The 23,071-nt window shown below is 38.9% G+C and overlaps 1 pseudogene across 1 annotated transcript; it reads left to right on the forward strand.

The window, feature by feature from the left end:
* The first annotated feature begins 15,607 nt into the window (after positions 1–15,607).
* Positions 15,608–20,358, forward strand: LOC311615356 (TIP41-like protein; annotated as a pseudogene). Its single transcript has 2 exons — positions 15,608–15,702; positions 19,431–20,358. The product of its transcript is annotated as a TIP41-like protein (transcript).
* The last annotated feature ends 2,713 nt before the right edge of the window (positions 20,359–23,071 follow it).

Genomic DNA, 23,071 nt, shown 5'->3' on the forward strand with positions numbered 1-23,071 from the left:
GAGCAGCATGAACACATGTCTGCCAGTCAGCCCTGCACGTGAGAGGTCCCAGCATGGGAACAATGACTGCTGTGAGCATCTGCATCTTGAAGAATGCTGCCCCCTCATTCTTGCCCCATGCCAGACAGTCAAGTTTTTTCCCATATCTGCCAGGGTCCCCCAGAGACTCGCTAGGCACTGGAGTAAGTGGGAGCTTATAAATTCAGTTCACAGTGCTGGCCTTTTAAGAGGAGCAGCTGGGTCTTTAGCAGCCTGTGTGTAAGTCAGCCCCAATCTCCACTTGCTTTTATAGTTCATAGTTCTTACTGTGTATAGGGACTTCTTTCCCAAGCTCTGAAACCCTGGGATGGGGGTCTGGTGTGGGATTGGAAAACCTTGCTCCTCCAGGTCACCTCCAAAGAAGCAATCTCCCTTCTGATTGAAAAAGTATCACACCTGAGTTCCAGTCCAGCCCATTTCATGCCTCTGCACCTCCTACCAATCTCAATGCCCCTTTTCTTTACCTGTCTAGTTGTAGTACTTCCACTCAGCCAGCTTTCCCGCAGTTCTGGATGATAGTTGTTCTGTATTTTATTTTTTTATTTTATTTTATTTATTTATTTTAAAAATATGTTTTATTGATTTTTTGCAGAGAGGAAAAGAGAGGGATAGAGATTTAGAAACATCATTGAGAGAGAAATATCAATCAGCTGCCTCTTGCACACCCCCTGCTGGGGATGTGTCCACAACTAAGGTACATGCCCTTGACTGGAATCAAACCTGGGACCTTTCAGTCCACAGGCTGATACCCTATCCACTGAGCCAAACCGGTTTTGGCTATTGTTCTGTATTTTAGTTGTAATTTTGATGTGGCTGTGGGAGGCAGTAAGTACAGTCATTTACCTTTGTGGCCATCTTTGTTTCTCCCCATTTTCAATTTTTTGAGGAAGCGCTGTACTGTTCTAACAGTGGTTGCACTGGACTGCATTCATACCAGCAGTGCAAGAGGGTTCCTTTTTCTCCAGATCCTCTTCAGCACTTGTCGTTTGTTGATTTGTTTATGATAGCCATTCTGACAGGTGTTAGATGGTGCCTCATTGTTGTTTTGATTTGTATCTCTCAGGTGATTAGTGACTTTGAGCATGTTTTCATATTTCCTTTGGCCTCCTCTTTTAAAAGGTCACTATTTAGGTTATATCCTCTTTCAAAAGGTCACTATTTAGGTTCTTTGCCCATTTTAAAAAATTAGATTGTTTATCTTCCTTTTGTTAAATTGAATGAGTTCTTCCAAATTTTGGAGATTGAACCCTTATCAGAGATAACATTGGCAAATATGTTCTCCCATGCAGTGGTCTTTATTGTTTTGTTTATGGTTTCTTTTGCTATACAGAAGCTTTTTATTTTGATGTCATCCCACTTGTTTATTTTTCTTAGTTTCCATTGCCATGGGTGTGTCAATAAAGATATTGCTATGACAAATGTCTGCTATTTGGTGCCTATAGCTTCTTCTAAGATTTTATTGTTAAGTTATTTATCCATTTGGAGTTTATTTTTGTGTATAGTGTAAGTTGATGGTCTAGTTTCGTTTTTTTGTTGTTGTGTTTTTTGTTTTTTTTTTTGCAGGTATCTATTCAGTTTTCCCAACACTATTTATTGAAGAGTCTGTCCTGACTCCATTGTATGCTGTTTCCTCCTTTGTCAAATATTAAATGAGCATAATAGCGTGGGTCCATCTCTGTTCTGTCCCATTGGGTTATAGATTAGAATCAGGTAGTTTTGAGAACAGTGCCTTGGTAATATAGGTTGATATCTGGTATTGTGATCCATCCAACTTCATTCTTCTTTCTCAGGATAGAAGAATAGCAGCTATTCAGGGTCTTTTTTTTATCTTTTTTTTATTCCATGTAAATTTTTGGACAGTTTTTTCTAGATCCTTGAAGTATGTTATTGGTATTTTAATGAGGGTTGCATTAAATCTATAGATTGCTCTGGGTAGTACGAACATTGTAATGATGTTGCTTCTACCTATCCATAAACATGAAATATTCTTACATGTGTTTCTGTCTTCCACCATCTCTTTTTTCAGTGTTCTGTAATTTTCTGAGTACAGGTCCTATACCTCCTTGGTTAAATTTATTTCTAGGTACCTTAATATTTGTGTTGCAATGGTAAATGGGATTGTATTTTTGGTTTCTATTTCTGTGAGTTCTTTATTGCTGTATAAGAAAGTCATAGATTTCTGGGTGCTGATTTTGTATCCTGCTACATTGCCAAATTCATTAATTAATTTCAGTAGTTTTATGATGGAGTCTTTAGGGTTTTCTAAGTGCAATATCATGTTATCTGTGAAGAAGGACAGTTTTACTTCTTATTTTCCAATTTGGATGCCTTTTATTTCTTAATGCCTTTTATTGCTATGGCTAGCACTTCCAGTACTATGACTAACAAGAGTGGTGAATGTGGACATCCCTGTCTTATTCCTGTTCTTAGGGGAAATTATTTCAGTTTTTGCCCATTGAGTGTAATGTTTGCTGTAGGTTTGTCAGATAAGACTTTTATTATGTTGAGGTATGATCCCACTATTCCCACTTTGCTGAGAATTTTTTTTTTAAATAGGAATGGGTGTTGGATTTAGTCAAATGCCTTTTCTGTTTCAATTGATATGGTGATGTTATTTGTGTCTTTAATGTTTACGTGATGTATCATATTTATTGATTGCAGATATTGTACCAGCCTTGCATACATGTGATAAATCCTACTTGGTCATAGTGTATGATATTTCTAATGTAATGCTGTATTAGACTTGCTAGGAATTTGTTGATGATTTTAGCATCTGTATTCATCAGGGATATTGGCTGTAATTTTATTTATTTGTAGTGTCTTTATCTGGTTTTGGGATTAAGGCTTCATAGAAAGAACTAGGAAGTGTGCCTTCCTCTTGAATTTTTTGGAATATTCTGAGAAGAATAGGTTTTAGTTCTTCTTTGAGTGGTTGGTAAAACTCACTTGTGAAGCCATCTAGCCCTGGGCTTTTGTTTGCTGGAACTTTCTTGATGACTGCTTCAATTTCCTCCTTAGGTATTGGCCTGTTGAGATTTTTTTTTTATTCCTCTTGGTTGAGTTTTGGAAGGTCGTATTTTTCTAGAACCATGTGTATTTCCTCTAGGTTGTTAAGTGAGTTGGAATACAGTTGGTCATAGTACTTTAAAAAAAAAAATAATCCTTTGTATTTTTGTGGAGTCTGTTGTTATTTCATTTCCGATTTTGTTTATGTGGGTGCTATCTCTTTGCTTCTTGGTGAGCCTGGCTAGAGGATCATCAATCTTATTTATCCTTTCATAGGACCAGCTGTTGGTTTCATCAATCTTTTGTTATATGTATACTAGAGACCTGGTGCACAAAATTCATGCACTGGGCAGATGTCCCTCAGCCCATCCTGCACCCTCTCCAACCTGGGACCCCTCAGGGGATGTCTTACATCCAGTTTAGCCCCACTCTGGGGGATTGAGTAGGCCTAAACTGGCAGTTGGACATTCCTCTCACAATCCAGGACTGTTTGCTCCCATCCGCTCTCCTAACTGCCAGCTTGATCACTACTTAACTGCTTCCCTGCTGGCTTGATGGGCCCCAACTGCCCTCTCCTGCAGGCCTTGTCCTTCCCAACTGTTCTCCCCTGCTGGCCCAGTTGCCCCTAATTGCCCTCTCGTTCTGGCCTGATCATCCACAACTACCCTCCCCTGCCAGCCCTCTTGTGGTGGCCATCTTTGACCACATGGGGGCAGCCATCTTTGACCATATTGAGGTGGCCATCTTGAGTGAGGGTGTGAGAGTCAATTTGCATATTACCTCTTTATTATATAGGATTGGTCTCTATCTCATTTTTTTTGCTTTGATCTTTATTATCTCTTTCCTTTTGCTCACTCTGGGCTTTTCTTTTTGCTCTTTTTCTAATTCTTTAAGTTAGATAATCTATTACCATTTTTTCTTGGTTTCTTGAGGTAGGCCTGTAGAGTTATGAACTTCCCTCTCAGAACTGCTTTAATGTGTCCTATAGATTTTGGATTATTTTATGGGATTCTAATGTAATGCTGTATTAGATTTGCTAGGAATTTTAAAAAATGTTTTTAGTTTCTTTTTTTGTCTCTTTGGTAACACAATCATTGTTTAATAGCATGCTATTGAGAAGCCTCCAAATATTTGAATTTTTTTCATTTTTGTTTATTTCTAATATTATGCTATTGTGGTCTGAGAAGATGCTTGATACGATTTTAATCTTTTTGAATTTGGAGAGACTTTACCTGTGACTCAATTTGTGGTGTATCTTTGAATATGTACCATGTGACTTGAGAAGAATGTATATTCTATAATTTTGAGATGAAATGTTCTGAAGATGTCAATTAAGTCCATCCAATCTTGTGAGTAATTTAGGATTACTGTTACTTTGCTAATTTTTTGTCTAGAAGATTTATCCAGTGATGTCAGTGGAGTATTAAAGTCTCTTGCTAAGATCATATTCTTGTCTATCTCTGCCTTGATATGTTCCAGAAGTGTATGTATATATATATATATATATATATATATATATATATATATATATGCTCCTGCATTGGATGAATAAATGTTTACCAGTGTTACATCTTCTTGTATCAATTCTTTTAGTATTATGAAGTGTCCTTCCTTCTCTCTTGTTATGGTCTTCACTTTGAGGTTTATTTTGTTAGATATAAAGTTATTACTACCCCAGCTTTTTTCTAATTTCCATTTGCCTGAAATATATTTTCCATCCCTTCACTTTTAGTCTGTGTGAGTCTTTTGTTCTTAGTTGGGTCTCATGTAGACAGAATATACATGGGTCATGTTTTATTTTATATACACCCAATGAATATCTTTTGATTGGAGCATTTAGTCCATTTATGTTAAAGTTATTTTTGATAGGTACTTGTTTGTAGCCATTTTTATTTTTTGTGCCCATGTTCCTTCTTTCTACTTTTGTTTTTCCTCTTTCTATCAATACAACAGTCCCTTTAGCATTTCTTATGTTGCTGGATTGGTAGTGATAAACTCCCTTAGCCTTTTTTTTTTCTTTTGTCTGTGAAGCTCCTGATTTCCCCTTCAATTTTGAAGGATAGCCTTGATGGATAGAGTATTACTGGATTCAGACCCTTACTTTGCATGACCTGGTATTGTTTTTTCCATTTCTTTCTGGCCTGATGTTTTTCTGTTGATAAATCAATGGATAATCTAATGGGAGATCCTTTGTAGGCAACTCTCTGTCTTTCCCTTACAGTCCTTAAGATTCTCTCTTTGTTGTTAATGTTTTCCATGTTAATTACGACGTGTATTGGGGTAGGTCTTTTGGGGTTTAACTTATTTGGGACTCTCTGTGCATTTGTCACTTTTTTTATTCCCCATTTCTGGGAGGTTTTCTGTCATTATTTCTTCAAATAGGTTCTCTAATCTTTGCTGCTCTTCTTGTTCTTCTGGAACTCCTATTATATATATGTTACTTTGTTTCATGTTGTCCCAAAGCTTCCTTAGTCTCTCCTCCTGCTTTCTAATTTTTTTCTGCAGCTGCTGTCCAGAATGGACTTGTTTCTTTATCCTATTTGGTATTTCACTAATTTGGTCCTCCACTTCTCTTAGTCTACTCTTGAAACCTTTCATTGCATGGTTTATTGGAGCTATATAACTTTTGTTTTCTTCTTGACTCTAACAAAGGTTTTTGATTTTCATATTCATCCCTTTTATGAACTATATGAAGATTATTCTGAATTATTTTCCTGAAATATTGCATGCCTCTGTTTCATTTAGTTTTTTTTGTTTTTTTTTTTAAGGTGATTCCTCCTCTTCTTTCTTTTGGGGGTTGCTTTTTTGTCTCCCCATTTTTGTTGCCACTGAAGAGTCCAGTTGATGAGCTGTGCAAAGCATGAGGTGTGCAGAGGGCTTGGCAGGAGAGTAATAGACCCCAACATTTAAGGGCATGCTCAGGGTATTGGGAGGCATAGCCTCGCAGGTCAGCGGGAGCTCCATGAGTGCTGAAAGGAAGGGGCCTGTTCAAGTGGCAGGAGACATGGCCACTGACACTCAGGGCTCAGCTTGAGTGCCTGGTAGATCACGGCTGAATCCAGTTGGAGCCACATGCTAACAGTCAGAGACCAGCTAGGGTGTCCATGAGAGTAGCTTGTGGGAGCTGCACAAGCCAACAGTCAGGGGCTGGCCTAGGTGCTCAGGTGGGGCAGCTGGCAGGAGCCTCACATGCCAACAGTCAGTGCTGGCTTGGGTGCCCAGTAGACTCCAGCCCTTTTCGTCCTCTGGGAGTTGCACTCTGACAGTTAGGGGCTGGCAGGAGCCACACCTGCCAACAGTCAGTGTTGTCTTGGGATGCGTGGGGTCTATGCTGCAACAGTGGGTAGGCTAGAGGGGAATGTCCTCTATGACTCACAGGAGCCTGAGACAGGGTGGCTTGAGTCTCAGTGTCCATGGGTCTGCAGCTGTGGTAGCAGGTCTTTGTCCAGAGTAGCTGTAGCATCTCAGTTTTTATCTGAGGCCAGTCTGAGTGTTGGTGAGACTGGGTTTCTAGTCACATAAATTCTGCTTTTCAAGATGGCATGGTTTCTGTGCTAGCACTACCACTGGGGAGTGTTTGCAGCAATAAAGGGGGCTCTTAGTCTACGAGGGCATGGTCTTCCAGCTCTGAAGAATCTTGCAGGATCGGACTGTCCTTCACTCCCACACATGCACACCACACATGTCCAAACATCCCCTTTCACTCCTTCGCTCTCTCACTCTCTCCTCCATGCTGATCTGCCAGCTGCCATCTTCCTGCCCTCTAGTTTATTTAGATTTTATCTGAATTTTTGTCTTACTTTGTTGTTTAGAGCATATTACATAATCTCTTCATTTTCCCTAAATTATGTTCATTCTATACATTAGATATATCAGCTTTGTCTCACAATATTTTAAGAGTAGCCTTATGCAGAAGGTGTCCCATGGGGCTCAGTAGCACAGTCTCCTTTGATCACCAGGACCAGCTACTCCAGAGGTGCTCCCAATGTTGGCTATATATATCCTCTAGTGGTTGGGATGTGAGTGCTTTGGGTGCACTACTGAGTCTTCTCTGACTGTTCCAGGTATGCTGGTGGGCAGGTCTGGCCCCTGATCTAGCTTACTATGAGGCCTGGCCACCGCTGATGTGGGTATCTGATGTCATTGGCTATAGAGTTTGTCCATGACTGTTGCTGGTGTGCAAAACAAATCTCCACTGTGGGTGGCTGTGAGGCCTAGCTTCTACTGAACAAGTGTGTTGGTGTCTGGGTGCTAATACTTTTAACCTGCTTTGGGGTAAATCCAGTACTATATGCTTGGGTGCTAGTGGAATCACCACCTTGGGGACTCATTAGGCACCTGCTGAGTGCTGGATCATGGGTGCTACTCTGGGACTTGCCTTGAACTCTGCTGAGTCCTGAAGAGTAGGGTGCTACTTTGAAGGATAGCCAGATACTGGAGTCAGGAAATGAGTTAGGAAATCGGCTTGGGCTTTTGCCAAGTATTGGGAGGTGGGATATGGCCTTCAAGGCCCTCCCCAGGGCCTGCAGGATGCTAGAGGGCAGGAGTATGGAGTGTACCTTTGGAGCTGAAGGGTAGGTTGCCACTGGAGAACCTGGCTGTTTTGGAGATCAGGGTGTTATTTTGGAGGTCTGCTAAGTATGGAGGGTTCGCTTCTAGTGCGGAGGTTTGCTGGGTTCTGTGGAATCAGGTGCCACTTCAGGTATATGCTGGTCTAGGTGGTTCTTCCTGGACTGCTGGGCAGACCAAACATTTATAAGGCTAATGGAAAGTATTGGTCTTGTCACCGACAATCACAGCCAGTCATGGAGGAGGGAGGGCAATAAACAAACAAAGAATGGTACTCACCAGTGACTCTGTTTTGGAGAGAGCTGGAGCAGTTCTGACACATAACCTTCATATATGACCCAAGTGCCTTTCAACCTGCTGTCTCTTTGCTGAGACTCAGTGAGATCAGGTGTGGGCCCTTTAGGAGCAAAGTTCTCCCTTTCTTCCCCAACCCAGCGTGCACGCGCGCGCACACACACACACACACACACACACACACACACACACACACATTTCCTTTCTCCATGAGCTGGGGCTCAAATACAGTGAGAATTTGGGTGGGTCTTTTATGGGAGGAAACATATTTCTCATAACCCCTTAGTTCTCTTGGACATAGACTTAGTGTTTCTCTCAACCAATGTTATGGGGTGTCTCTTCCCAATGCAGCTCCCCCTGGCTGGGTACTCTGAAGTTCAACTTGTAGCCTCACTTTTGATTGGGTGGCTTTCTATGGTTATGATATCCCTCCCATTTGTGGGACCCTCCTATCTGTTTCAATGTGTTTTTATTTTTTTATTTTTTATTCACAGTTGTTGAGAATCTGTTCTGCTAGTTTTCAGATAACTCTCAGAGAAGATTGCTTTATATTTAATAGTAGTTTTGATGTATCTGAGGGAGGAGTTGAACCAAAGATCTTTTTTCTTTGCCATCTTAATCCCTCCCCTTAACAATTCTTTTTTAATTGCTCTTTTAATTCTTTTTTTTTTCTTTATCACACTATTATTTTCTTTACTTAGGCTTCTATAATTTCTTTTTTATATTATGGAATTATTCTCTTTGCTGGTCTTCTTATCTCTAATATCGATCTTCCTCAGTTCCTTTGTTCCATTGCAGCCTTAGTGATTTTTCTAAATTGTAAATTGGACCATGTCACACCCTGTTTAAAAATTTTCCATGATCTCCCCAAACATTCAGAATAAAATTATGGTTTCTTAGATTATATGCAAGGCTTTCCTAATCTGATTCCTACAACTTTCTATGGGAAGTATCCTTGATTTGTCTACATTCTTACTAACCATCCTCCCCTAAAATAAACTAAGTGCTTATATTTTACAATTCTATAGGTAAAATATCATTAGAATGAATTTTACAATTCTATAGGTAGAATACTATTATAGCACTCATCACCTGGTATCGCCATTGTTTTTATTTTATGTTGCTACTTAAATAAGACTAGTGTATAACTAATCTTTATATCTGAAAATAGAAATATTCTAAGATGTCCTAATTTGAATTAAAGCAGGCCAGAGAGTATGAAGAAGAGACAAAGGAAGTTTAAAAATTAACAGTCATGGCCCAAAACAAAACAAAACAAAACAAAACAAAAAACCTCATCATATTCCTGGATATATGTTGAAATTTGAATCAACTTCCAGGCAATATTCTTTTTATGTATGAACTTTCCAGATTTGCTCACAACTGATTTAGGAGCATAAAATACTTCTGACTTGCAGAATATTCACTTATTCCAGAATGTCCCCCACTTCACCTTTTCTTGCCTTCCTTATCTATAGTCATTGTAAATCCTTTCAAAACAACTTTAGTCTTTCTCCCCCAAGCTCATTGTATAAAAAAGTCCCATCAACCCAGGATGGTGGATATGTTTGCCATTTCCATCTTGCCCTGCTACTTGTAATTTAGACTGCATGCCCCAGAACCTGGTCCTTTTTCAGAGCCTGGTCTTTTATTAAGCATATAGCTTAATAAACTCTTTCTTTTAGGACAACTTTTGATGTTGAAGGTTTATGTTTAACGCATCTCTATGTCAGTCCCTGGAACACTAAGGTGTTAATTAAATGCATGTGTGAAAGAATGCATTTTGAAATCCAAATTGAAGAATTTAGGTTCTTGGATAAGAAATAACAAGAAAATCATAGGAGAACATTGGATAAATAGAAAGATAAGGATATCTGGAAGTATTATACAATATATAGAGATCGTGAGAAAACTGATAACGATAAGGTTTTTGTACAATGTGAGAGGTCAAAAAACTTGAAATGGTATGTAGGTGATATGCAAGATAACTAATGATTCCTTTCAAACATAGTTTATTAAAGCCCTAGAATGTATATGTCCTTGGACCCAGTAAATATTACAGAATCACTTTTCAATATTCTCAAAATGATATGTATTCCAAATATTTTATCTAGATATATAAAAGCCCAAGTGACCAAAAGACTGAATGATTGTTTGATCAGTCACTATGATGTGCACTGACCACCAGGGGGCAGATGCTCAACACAGGCTCTGCTTCCTGGTGGTCAGTGTGCTCCCACAGCTAGCCAACCTTCGATGGTCCCTCCTGTTAACCAGCCCCAATCAGCCCTGATCAGGACTGGGCAAGATGTCTCTGATTGGCCCTGATTGCCAGCCAAGCCAAGGGACCCCACCCATGCACAAATTCGTGCACTGGGTGTCTAGTCCACACACACACACACACACACACACACACACACACACACACATACGGTATATATTATCTATTGATCATCTATCTATCTATCTATCTATCTATCTATCATCTAATATTGGATTGTAAAGGAATCCAATAATTGTTTAAACTGTATAAATCTATTGTGATTGTAATTTCTTTAAAACAAACTTATTTCTTTTATGTTTAAATATTTCCCAATTGGGTCTTGTAGCTATAAAAGCGCAAAGGGTATAAAAATTGAATGTTAATTTATGTGTGGTGTAAGTTTTATTTTCTTCATATATGTTTGCCAAATGCTCCCATAATTGTGGTTTGAAAATGAAACACTTTGCTTATTTAGTTTATTTCATTTCAGTAGAAAGCTTAGAATAATTTTATTCCTTATGAAGTCAAGTTCAGAAAACTGATATTTATTTTCTTTAAACTGCCTAGAAGTGTAATAAGAAATTAATATGTAATTTTGTTGCAGGTGTTAAAATTTGTTAAATTGTAACAATATGATATTTATTTATTTTCAAGAACCATTATGTTTTAAATAATTTAAAATATTCAAAAAAACTATGAATTCAACTGTTCTAAATTAAACAAATATCACTTTTGTTTTATCAACATTTGTATAAGGAGAAAACAACAGGTATTGCCTATCATTCTGGTTCTCATTGGCTAGCTTAGAATATGCTAATATTTATTTTTTTTAAAGATGCTCTAGTATGTGATTTAAAAATGTTTAACTCAAGCCCTAGCTGATTTGGCTCAGTGGATAAACTATCAGCCTGTGCACTGAAGGGTCCCGGGTTCAATTCTGGTTAAGGGCACATGCCCAGGTTGTGGGCTTGATCCCCAGTGGGGGGTGCACAGGAGGCAGCCAATCAATGATTTTTTTCTCATCATTGATGTTTCTATCTCTCCCTCTCCCTTCTTCTCTAAAATAAATAAAAATACGTTTAAAAATTTTTAACTGAAGTAAAAAAAGATTCTTACATATGAACTTATGCATTCTACTTTTCAACTGTTGAATCAGTTTTCTTCCTTCTTAATCCATATTAAACTATTAAGAATTTTTATATGCTCCATATTCTTTTTGAAGATGAATCAATTAGTTCAGTTAATAATAAAAGGCATTAACAGTCCTCATATAATCTAAAAAGAGCTCCCATGTATGCTATGAGCACAACATTCTTGTTAAATGATTCTGACTATCCAGTCTTTATAACAATGTTGACTTTTTGGTTATCACTTCATTTAATAAGCAAACTTTATATTACTTTTAAAGGCAAATACAAATCTCTCTCTCTCTCTCTCTCTCTCTCTCTCTCTCTCTCTCTCTCTCTTTCTCTCTCTCTTTCTTTCTCTCTCTCTTTCTCTCTCCCCTTCTCTCTAAAGGGAAAGATAGAGGGAGAGAGATATTGAGACATGGAGGAGAAACATCAGCAGTTGGCTGCCTCTTGCATATCCCCTACTTGGGATGTGCCCTGACCAGGAATGAAACCAGCTACCTCTTGGTGCATGGGTAGATGCTCAACCACTGAGCCATACTGGGCAGGCAAGAATTTTGAGTTTTATATACTACAACATGATGAATTATTTTATTCTAAGAGAAGCACAATTTTTTTCCTGAATTTTGAGTTTTATATACTACAACATGATGAATTATTTTATTCTAAGAGAAGCACAATTTTTTTCCTGAACTTTTGTGTGTCATGACTTTAAACTGTAAAGTTGCTATTGAATTACTCCACAATAATTGTCCTTAAAACAGTTTGGTTGTAAATAAAGTACAGATACAGAAAAGCGCACAAATATATGGATTAATGAGTTATTTTAACTATCACCCAGGTCAAGACATAGAACTTTACCATACCCCTCAAAAATATTCAGCTATAAACTCCCAATCATAATCATATCCCTCTTGCAAAAGCAACTGCTATTTTGACTTTTATAGTCCTGTCTCTTTCTCTCCATCTCCATTTCTCTCTCTTTAAAAAAAAAATCAATAAAAACACATATTAAAGGAAATAATAGAACTACAAGTTGATGTTTGCGGCTCTCAAAGAAATAATCAATAACATAACATAAAAATAACATAACATAACAAAAGCATTAACATAAACAACAGCTAACATAAGAAAAACAGAGAAAACTTAATTAAGTGCCTTCTGATGAAAGAAAACTCAAATCAATTGACTCCGAGTCTGATCAAGTCTGTGAATTTGCTGTAAATTTTAGAGAATGTGGAAAACAGAGTAACTTATTGAATTGCAGTCAACATGATTGGGAGCCTCCTGCATGCCCCCTACTGGATATCTAACCTGCAACCTAACTGGACATTGAACCTGAAACCTTTCAGTGCACAGAATGATGCCCAACCAACTGAGCTACACTGTTCAGAGCTAGTCCTATTGTTTCCTTTTCAAATATTAGGTGAATAAAATCGATACTTTCCTCTATGTGGTTACCTAGTAGAACAGTTAATACAGGAAATATAGAATAAATGCTTGATTCTTTATCTTTAAGTTACTAGGTTTAGAGATTAAATTGACTCTCTATCACCCTCACAAGATTTTACAATAAAATCTTGATATAACAAACTATTTCAGGCTAGGGTTGTTCATTAAATCTGAAAGTCATTATATATTAAATTAGATTTTCTGAATGGGTGTGTTAAAAATTTGACAAATTAACCCTACCCTGTGGCTCAGTGGATAAAGTGTCAGCTTGTGGACTGAAGGGTTCTGTGTTCAATTCCTGTCAAGGGCACATACCTAGATCTCTGACCTCAGTTGGGGCATGTGCAGGAAGCAATCAATTAATATGTCTCTCTTATGTTATGTTTCTCTCTCACTATCTCTCCCTTCCACCTACCACTTTGTTTAAAAATCAATGGAAAAAATATCCTTGGGTGAGGATTAACCAAGCAAACAAACAAACAAACAAAAAGACAAATTAATTTTTCTGTTCTTACTTATGTAGTTATGTTTGTGTAATGAAAATTAAGTATATATGAAAAGCTTAATGTCACACAAAAGTTTTCTATATGTATTACTATAATTTTAAATTTATATTGACTAGTTCTAGTAAATGCATGCATTCACTAGTCACTGAGAATAAACAAATACACACACATGGCTGGGCCATGGCTTAATGTCGTGGTCTGCAAACTTTGGCTCACAAGCCACATACTGTTCTTTGGTCCCTTGAGTGTGGCTCTTCCACAATATACCAGGGCCTGGGTGAATCTATTTTGAAGAAGTGGTGTTAGAAGAAGTTTAAGTTTAAAGAATTTGGCTCTCAAAAGAAATTTCAATCGTTGTACTGTTGTATCTGGCTCTGTTGACTAGTGAGTTTGCCGACCACTGGCTTAATGCATATGGAAACATCAGTTGGCATGATTTAAAACTGCTGCATAAAGTCAGTCCACGTGACAACATAACCAAATACCAGGCATGCATGTGATGTGGTATGATCACATGTTAATCATTCTTGGAACATTGTTTGCAAGAGGTGACTCTAGCGTTTCAATATGTAGACTATAGTCGTAGATATGTAATAATAATTTACTAGCAGCCTAGTGCATGAAATTTGTTCACAGGTAGGGTCCCTAGGCCTGGCAGGTCTTCCTTCCCACAGCTACAGGCTTCCAGCCAGGGCCTTCCTTCATTCCGCTCTGCCACCTGGTGGCCAGTGCATGTCATAGTGAGCAGTTAAACTGGTCAGTGGAACTCCCAAGGGGACAATTTGCATATTAGCCTTTTATTATATAGAATGTTGGAGAATTTAGTACAATGTTTTTTTTCAACATATGGTCTATTTATAAAATAACAGTGAAGCCCCAGCCAGTGTGGTTCTAACCTATGAACCAAGATGTTATGGTATGATTCCTGGTGAGAGCACATGCCTGGGTTGAGGGCTCATCCTCAGTGTGGGGTGTGCAGGAGTCAGCCAATCAATGATTCTCTGTCATCATTGATATACCTATATTTTTCTCCCTCAACCTTCCTCTCTAAAATCAATAAAAGCATATTTAAAAATAATTGAATTAATAACAAAAAATAACTTTTTAATTTAATTATGAGCACATCTTGATTAAAAACTTTTAAACTTAACAGGGTGTTAATTTATATGACATAGCAACTGGAAATTTTCTCTGTTAAATCTGAATTCCATTAAAGCTAGGTCCACAATATAGAACAGCAGTCACCAATTGGTGGTCCATGGACCATTGGTGGTCCATGAGGTCCAAAAGGTTGGTGACTGCTGAAATAGAAAGTTTACTATATATGAAAAATATTATAAAGTCATAGATTTAAATTTTTATTATAATTAATTTATTTCTTTGAACCTGAAATTATTATATCAATGGCCAGTGGAAGCCTGTGAATTTATCAACTGAGTCCTTTTGACATGATTCAAATGGTCTTTGTTTCTTATTTATTCAATATAACAATGTTCCTGTAAGAAGAACTAGTTTCCCTTAGTGGTAAATAATATCAATATTTTTAAGACCATTATCTAGACAATACAGAAATTTGGTTAGTCATTTTTTCTTCGGCTTCTTTAGTGGAGAGAGCTAGCATCTACACTAATAAAAAAGAAACATGCAAATTAACCATCACTCCACTACACCAAACCATGCCCACCAGCCAATCAGAGCGAGTATGCAAATTAATCCATCAAAGATGGTAAGTAAATTTTCATACATAGGCAGATTGGCAGCGCCATGCCCGTTCTTGGGGGTACATGTCCATCGGGGGCAGGGGTTGCCTGGTGGACAGCGCCAGACACCGCTGGCAAGGTACCAGTTCATTGGGGCCCTGGAAGGTGGGGTCTGGATCCATCACAGGCCCTGGGAGGAGCAGCGGCCAGCCTAGTCATGGCTGCAGGGCCTTGGGAACATTGCTGCCCTGGGGAGGAGCAGCTGGGCTTGCTTAGCCACTCCCGTGGAGCCTGTGAGCATCACAGGCATGGGGTTGCTGAGATACAGATAGGGCCTCTGGCCACAGATTCACAGCTTTGTGGAGACTGACTCAACCAGGTTGCCCAGTGGCCATGTGGCTGGACAACAGGGTGCCCATTCAAGATGTAACACAGAAAGGAGATGTGGGAGGAAATCCAGAGAATGGGATGTGGGGGTTCAAGACTCACTTCTTTTGGGCTTTGTCCTTCTTGGTCTTGGTTCTTTTCTTTTGGGCTTGGAGCCCAAGCACTGCAGAAGAGAAGGATAGATAAAGGCTGAATGTGGAAAAAGAGGCCGGAGACCATAGGCTCAAATGCAGGGCTGACTGAGGGGCGGCTCCAGGACGAATGCCACAGCTTTGCAAAGCAGCTGGTAAGGAGGAGAATGTTCCAAGGGTGCTGAGCAGTGCCTCATCATCTCTCTATGAGGACACGCCACCCAGGTGCTACCTTCACCAGCAGACTCTGGGTGACATCTGTAGATGTGACTGCAACCTCTAACATTCTGGGCCAAGAACTAACCCTGTGCCTCTCTGGGTACCAGGCTTGCTAGGAGTATAATGTTGTCAATGCCATAGATCAAAGGCAAAAACCTGGTGAGGCAGGGTGCACCAGAGGGGGCTTGGGCTGGGGCAGGGGACCAGGAGGCAGGGATCTGCCTCGCCTGCACTGGCTCCAAGAGATGGGTGGGCCTGGCCATGGATTAAGGGGCAAGGAAGGACACTGGGGCAGAGGGGCAAGGACTTGCAGCCCTGAAGCGGATGTTGGAGGGCAGTGCCACCTCGGTGGAGGGGTGCAGCACTGCAGGGTACCAGACTGACTGATGTGATTCAGAGAAGCTCCCAGTGCTAAGTGGAGTGTCCTAGTGCCTTCACTGAGCTTTGATGGCCAATTAAGATACTATTGTATATAAGGAAAATGAGGAAAGAAGTGAGAAAGTAAAGAAAAGGCCAACAGCAGAAAAGAAAGACTGGAAGGAACCTATAAACCCATTGTCACTTAAATAGGGAATATAGTCAATAGTGTTATAATGATGGTATGATGCCAGGTGTGTACTGGAAATATCAGGGAACTCTTTGTAAAGTATATGATTGTTTAACAACTATTATGTAACTAATATAAAACCTGAAACCAATACAAAATAATATTGAATGTAAAGAAATGAAAATTGGAGTGAAATTTTTATAAATTTCGAAGTTTAAATACAAGCTGTAAAGGAAGAAATGGGGAGAATAAAAATAGTTTTTCATTTTACCACTTTATTGTTTTTTCAGTACATAAAAAGACAGTTGTATTTATATGGTGATTTTATACTTTTCTAAGTCATTATCTCATTTTAATTTCAGGGCAACTTAAAGACAAGATAATTATTCCCTCCACTATTCAAAGAAAGGAAATCTTGGTGTCTGGTCCCAATGATTTAATGTCAAGCATTTATTGTAAAGCAAAGTTAGTAAAATTTTCTGTGAAGGGTCATATCTATACTAATAAAAGCCATGAGGATGATCAGGCCAGCAGGGGAAGGTAGTTGGGAGCAGTTTCCTTAAAAAATTAAAAATAGAACTCCCATTTGACCCAGCAATCCAACTTTTAGGAATATATCCCAAGAAATCAGAAACATCAATCAGAAAGGATATATGCACTCCTGTGTTCATAGCAGCACAATTTACAATAGTTAAGATTTGGAGACAGTCTAATTGCCCATCAGCTGATAAATGGATCAAAAAAAATGTGGCACATCTACACAATGGAATATTATACTGCTGTAAAAAAGAAGGACTCTTACCATTTGCAACAGCATGAATGGACCTGGAGAGTATTCAACCTCAGAGGAAGGTAGGGTGTGGGTGGGGAGGTGTGGGAGTGAGAGATTAACCAAAGGACTTGTACGCATGTATATAAGCCTAATGCATGGAGATGGACAGTAGGAGGGTGAGGGCATGTGCTAAGGGATTGGGAACAACTGGGGAGAGTTCAATGGAGAAAAAGGAGACATATGTAATACTTTAAACAATAAAGAATTAAATAAAAAAAAATCTTACCTAATAAAGAGGGAATATGAAAATTGGCCATCACACTTTCACAGTGGAGGCAGAGTTTCCATAACACAAGATGGGTGTGCCCACAGTGAAGGCTGAGTTCCCTTAATGAGCCTTAAGGTGAAATCAGCTGGGATCCAAGGCTGCGTGGTGCTGACCCAAGGGAAGGGACTTGAGGCTGTGCCCCCTGCCAAGTGGGGCTTGACAGCGGACCTCAGGCCATGCTTCCCACCTGGAGGGGCTTGATGGGGGACCTAAAAGTGTGCTCCCCTCCCCAGCCCAGTCTGGGGCACCTCAGGCTGCAACTGTCTCCCCAGTCCTGGGCTGGGAGACCTCAAGCCATGGCCCCTGCCCCTGTGCCAGGCTGGGGAACCTGAGGGTGTGCCAGAGTATCTGAGACTGCACTCCCACCTGGTGGGGCTTTACAGAGGAAGGGACAGCTGGGTCTGGATCTTGCCCAAAGTGGGTGAAGCCAACCAGGTCTGGGTCTTGTGTGATTCTGAGGCACGTGCGGGTGGGTGGAGACTTGACTCCAGGTCCCACAACATGCCCTAGACTCTGACAGGAGGAAGATTTCCATATACAATTTACTAATTTTCTTTCATCTCTGACATTTATATTATAAAGAAAGGGCAAATAGCAATATTAAAATATTTTCTCTAATTAATTCCCTTTTAATGTGCACAAATTTCGTGCACTGAGCCACTAGTAAACAAATAAATAACTCAAAGTGAGTTCTCTCACTGTGATAAGCAGCTGAAGAATCAAATAATTATTAACTAAATTCTGTTTTATAATACAATTAATTGCTTTAATTTAATTTAGGAAAGAAAAATCTCTAGTAGCTGTTAAGTGATAGAGGAAAAATATTTCTGGGATTACCATATTTTTCCTTTTGCAATGGTGGGTTTTTCCCAAATAATTGTATTTTGACATATTTTATTTGATACTTTAACTGACATGATTTTTTTATTGTATTATTCACAAAATACAGAAAAATAAAATAAAATATTACCTAGGCTATCTTTTATTATAAAAGTTCTGCATAACAGTTGTGACCAATTATCTTCCATAGAGGCAAATAGATTTGTTTTAATTTTCTAATATAAATGTTGTTTTACATAATAAAATTCCAATTAAAATCACTTGGATAATTAACTCTGGAATGATTGATTGCTATTATACAATCTACTTTTTGTTTTAAATATAAAATTGTGCTTTAAGCCATTAGAAGATTCTACATATTAATATAAATCTATCTTGAAATTCTTTTTAGAACCTTGGTTAAAGTAATCTTTACATTAGAAATTAAAAGTGGCCTATATTCTGCCGAAACCGGTTTGGCTCAATGGATAGAGCATCGGCTTAGGGACTGAAAGGTCCCGGGTTTGATTCCGGTCAAGGGCATGTACCTTGGTTGCAGGCATATTCCCAGTAGGGGGTGTGCAAGAGGCAGCACTGACTCTCTCTCAAGGATGTTTCTAACTGTCTATCTCTCTCCCTTCCTCTCTGCACAAAATTAATAAAATATATTTTTTTAAAAAGTGGCCTATATTCCTAAAATTTTAAATATATTTATTACATTAAGTAGCATGACTAGAATTATAATATACTTACAATTATTATAAAACTTTATTATTTAAAAAAATATATTTTATTGATTTTTTTTTTTTTTTGCAGAGGAAGTCAGAGGGAGAGAGAGTTAGAAACATCTATGAGAGAGAAACATCAATCATCTGCCTCCTGCATACCCCCTACTGGGAATGTGGCCTCAAACAAGGTACATGCCCTTGATTGGAATAGAACCTGAGATCCTTGAGTCCACAGACTGATGCTCTATTCACTGAGCCAAACCGGTTGGGGCAAAACTTTATTTTGTAAAATATATTTTTATTGGTTTCAGAGAGGAAGAGAGAGGGAGATAGAAATATCAAAGATGAGAGAGAATGATGGATTGGCTGCCTCTTGCACTGTGCCCTACTAGGGATAGAGCCCACAATCCAGGCATGTGCCCTAACCAGGCATTAAACCATGACCTTCTATATCATAGGTCAAAGCTCAACCAGTGGCTCACTCCAGCTGGGCTATAAAACTTTAGTTTGAACAATAAAAATCTACCTCTTCTCTGGCAGAGAAGGGCGGGTATCAGTTCCACATTGGGGTGGGGCTGGACATGGTAACAGCTCAGAAGTTGAGGGGGCTGGTGCAGAGGGGGGGAAACGGGTGTCCACTGCTGCCCATCCTGCCTTCTCCACTGCCCCCACCACAGCCATAAAGATCCATGACTTCCAGAGCAGCCACCGGAACTTTGGGACCTGGAAGCTAACTATGACCAAGACCCACATCATAAAGTCCCCTGGACATGGAGAAGTTAGCTAATGAATTGCATATGCCAACATCTCTGAAATTATGTTTGAAGACAACATTTTAAGAATTCAGCATGATTCTGGATTTTTGGATTGAGTTCAATGCTACAGATACATTAAGATGTGTGAACAACTACCAAGGAATGCTTCAAGTAGCCTGTGCAGAGGAGTGGCAGGAAAGCAGGATGGAGGGTGAGCACTCCAAGGAAGTTATTAAACCATATGGTTGGACCTTTACAACAGATTTTAAGGGAACATTACTTGGAGAATACCTCAAGTTAAAGGTTGTGCCTACAACAGATCATATAGATACAGAGAAATTGAAAGCCAGAGAGAGGATTAAGTATTTTTAAGAAGTTCTCCTGTTTGAGGATGAACTTCATGATCATGGAGTTTCAAGCCTAAGTGTGAAAATTAGAGTTAATGCCTTCCAGATTTTTCCTGTTGATGCAATTTTTCTTGAGAATTGATGGAATGCTTATCAGAATGAATGACACGAGACTTGACCACAAGGTGGACAAGACTTATATGTTACTAGAATATACATCATGAGAGAGCAGAATTGCTTATTCATGCCCCACATTCCCTCTTCAGGGAACCTAATAAAATGTCACAGTATTTACCGATCAAGCAAGCAGTCTGTGAGAAGCTAATATTTCCAGAAAGAATTGATCAGAATCCTGCAGACTCATAAGCAAATGTGCCTGTGACACACCAGATAATCAGTGGAATCCAATGGAGACCTTGGCTATGTAGATGTAGTATTATTGTTATTATTATTATGAGAATTAATTATCTTGTCTATTTGAAGATTTTTCTGTAGACTTTAAAGGGGAAAAAAGATTGTTGCACAAGCATATTTCACTCAACTGCTGTTTGTACTGTCTATCTTCAAGTTCATAGTCCAGATTCATTTCCTGGAGTTAACTTCACATTTCTAACTTGTCACAGTGAGATGTCATCAGTAGTGATGTGTATATGTCTCATTAGTAGTGGGTATAATCTTTATCTGTTAGGAAACATTGTCTTCCCCTATGAGGTGGTTGCTCTAAATCCCTGAATCACAGTACTGCCACTCAGGGCTGCTGTCTGCATGTTGTCAGCCTTGCACCCTGGGCTTTGTGGCATTTTTTCCCACTGCTACATAGTCATGACTTGCCTCCCAGAAAATTGACCTCATACTTTAATGATCTTCACCCCAAAATTAAACAAATATACATTTCCTCTCTAAATTTAAATTTATTATTGAAATTTAAAGAGAATTTCAGACATAGAACCAAATAACATAGTCTTTTGGAGAATGTCAGCTATTAAGCCCATGGAAACATATGAGCCTGGTTTGGCATTAATAACAAAACACAGAGCTGTATTTTTCCATCTTCAGGTGCTATATCCTATGTGCTTCTGCTAGTACTGACATTTTCACTTTCGTCTTCCATGCAACCTCAGAGTGGGTAAATCGATTAAATGTTGAAGTTGGTATTAATCCTAAAATTTAAAGAATCCATATGGATTGTGGTTCACACATATTACATCAACCCCTAACAACCAGATTAATTTTCTGCTTAAAATATTTGAGAGGTAGCTGTGGTAGAGGAGGATAATTTTAAGTATCAAAGCCAATTTTTCTATTTTAAGATTCATGTTGTTAACATTACAGAGAATCCGGTAAAGTGTAATTAGTACAAGACCTGGGTTGTTCAGAAAGAACTCAAAAGTACATTTGAAGTCCATTTGGTTATTTTGATGATGACCTGTTAAACATTGTATATTTGGTTCTGCCTTTCTAAATGATCTTCCTAAAGTAGAAAGTGGTTATAAAGCACCAAATAAGGAATTACTTAAAATTGATTTTTAAAATGACTTTTTTTACAGGCATGGGAAAAATATCACCCCTGTTTTTCCTGGTTTGAAATAACTGTTGTACATATTTCCGCTTGATGAGTAAATCATAAAATAAGAATATTTAAATAAAAGTATTAACAAAGCTTTTCAGGTATTATTAGCCTGATGATCAGTTTTAGTAAACAATACAATTAGATATTCATTCATTGGTCGAACTCTGATGAACTCTTGTGTTTATTGTTGTTTCACTAATAGTATTACCTAATTTTGGTCTCAAATGGTTTTGGTATTTGTTTGCATCTGTTGCATCACCTGTGACATAGAAAATCAAGATTTTGTTGACTTTTCAAAACACATGGCATGTTTACTGTATATTTAATATGCCTGCATTTAATGTTTTCTCTTAAGCTAAGAAAGTAAACATGTTGTACTTAGCTTTCTGTGTTATTTTATTTGCCAGGAAGATTTGAACATAACAGGCTCTTTTTTCATATAAATTGTGAGAAATGAAAAACCTGTAAGAATATTCACTAGTCAAAATTTCTGAGCAGTGTCATATATATCTTTTAAAGCTTGATTCAGATGTCTTGCTCCTTGAATCAGTCTTAGATTGCTTATTTTTGCCTCATTGTTAAACATTGCAGGGAATTAAAATAAATGACATTGTTTTATATAAGATGAGTGGTGCATAGGAAAATGTACTTCTGAAAATTCATGAACTTATTTCTGCAGAGAATACCAAGAAAACCTATATTTTCCCATATTATATTATAAAGTGGTGATATGCAAATTAACCCTCACACCATCACAAGATGGCTTCCTATGACGAGGCTGGAAGGGTGTTAGTGAAGGATGACCAAATGACTAAACAGCAGGCTGCATGGGGCAACTAGCTTGGCATGGTGGGGGAGCATGAAGGGTTATAAGTCTGGCAGAGAAGAAGTTGGGGGCAACCAGGTAGCAGGGGGGAACAATTTGGGGTGATCAATCTGGCAGAGGGGGGAAGTTAGGGGCAACCAGGCTGGTCGGGGGGCAGTTAGGGGCAACCAGGCTGGCAAAGAGAGGCAGTTGTGGGTGTTAGGCTGACAGGAGGGGGCAGTGAGATGTGACTAGACTGGCTGGGGGGCAGTTAGTAGAAACCAGGCTGGCAGGGAGGGGGCAGTTGGGGGCAACATGGCTGGCAGCAGGGGGCAATTAGGGAAAACCAGGGTTGAGGGGAGGAGAAGACAGTTGGAGGTGATCAGGCCAACATGCAGAGGCAGTGAGGGGTGATCAGGCAGGTAGGCAGGTAAGCAATTAGGAGCCAGCAGTCCAGGATTGTGAGAGGGATGTCCAACTGCCAATTTAGGCCCTCATCCCTAAACTGGCAGTTGGACATCCCCAGAGGGGTCCCTGATTGGAGAAGGTGCAGGCTGGGCTGAGGGGACCTCCCCCATGCATGAATTTTATGCACTGAGCCTCTAGTATCTAAATAAGACATGAGACAAATGAAAATAGTATGGTGTATTTAAGTAAGAGGAGAATAAACAATAAGGAATTATTGATCCATTTTGCTATTTCAT

This window comes from Pipistrellus hanaki (genome assembly GCF_964339955.1).
Source record: "Pipistrellus hanaki genome assembly, chromosome: 2".
Taxonomy (NCBI): domain Eukaryota; kingdom Metazoa; phylum Chordata; class Mammalia; order Chiroptera; family Vespertilionidae; genus Pipistrellus; species Pipistrellus hanaki.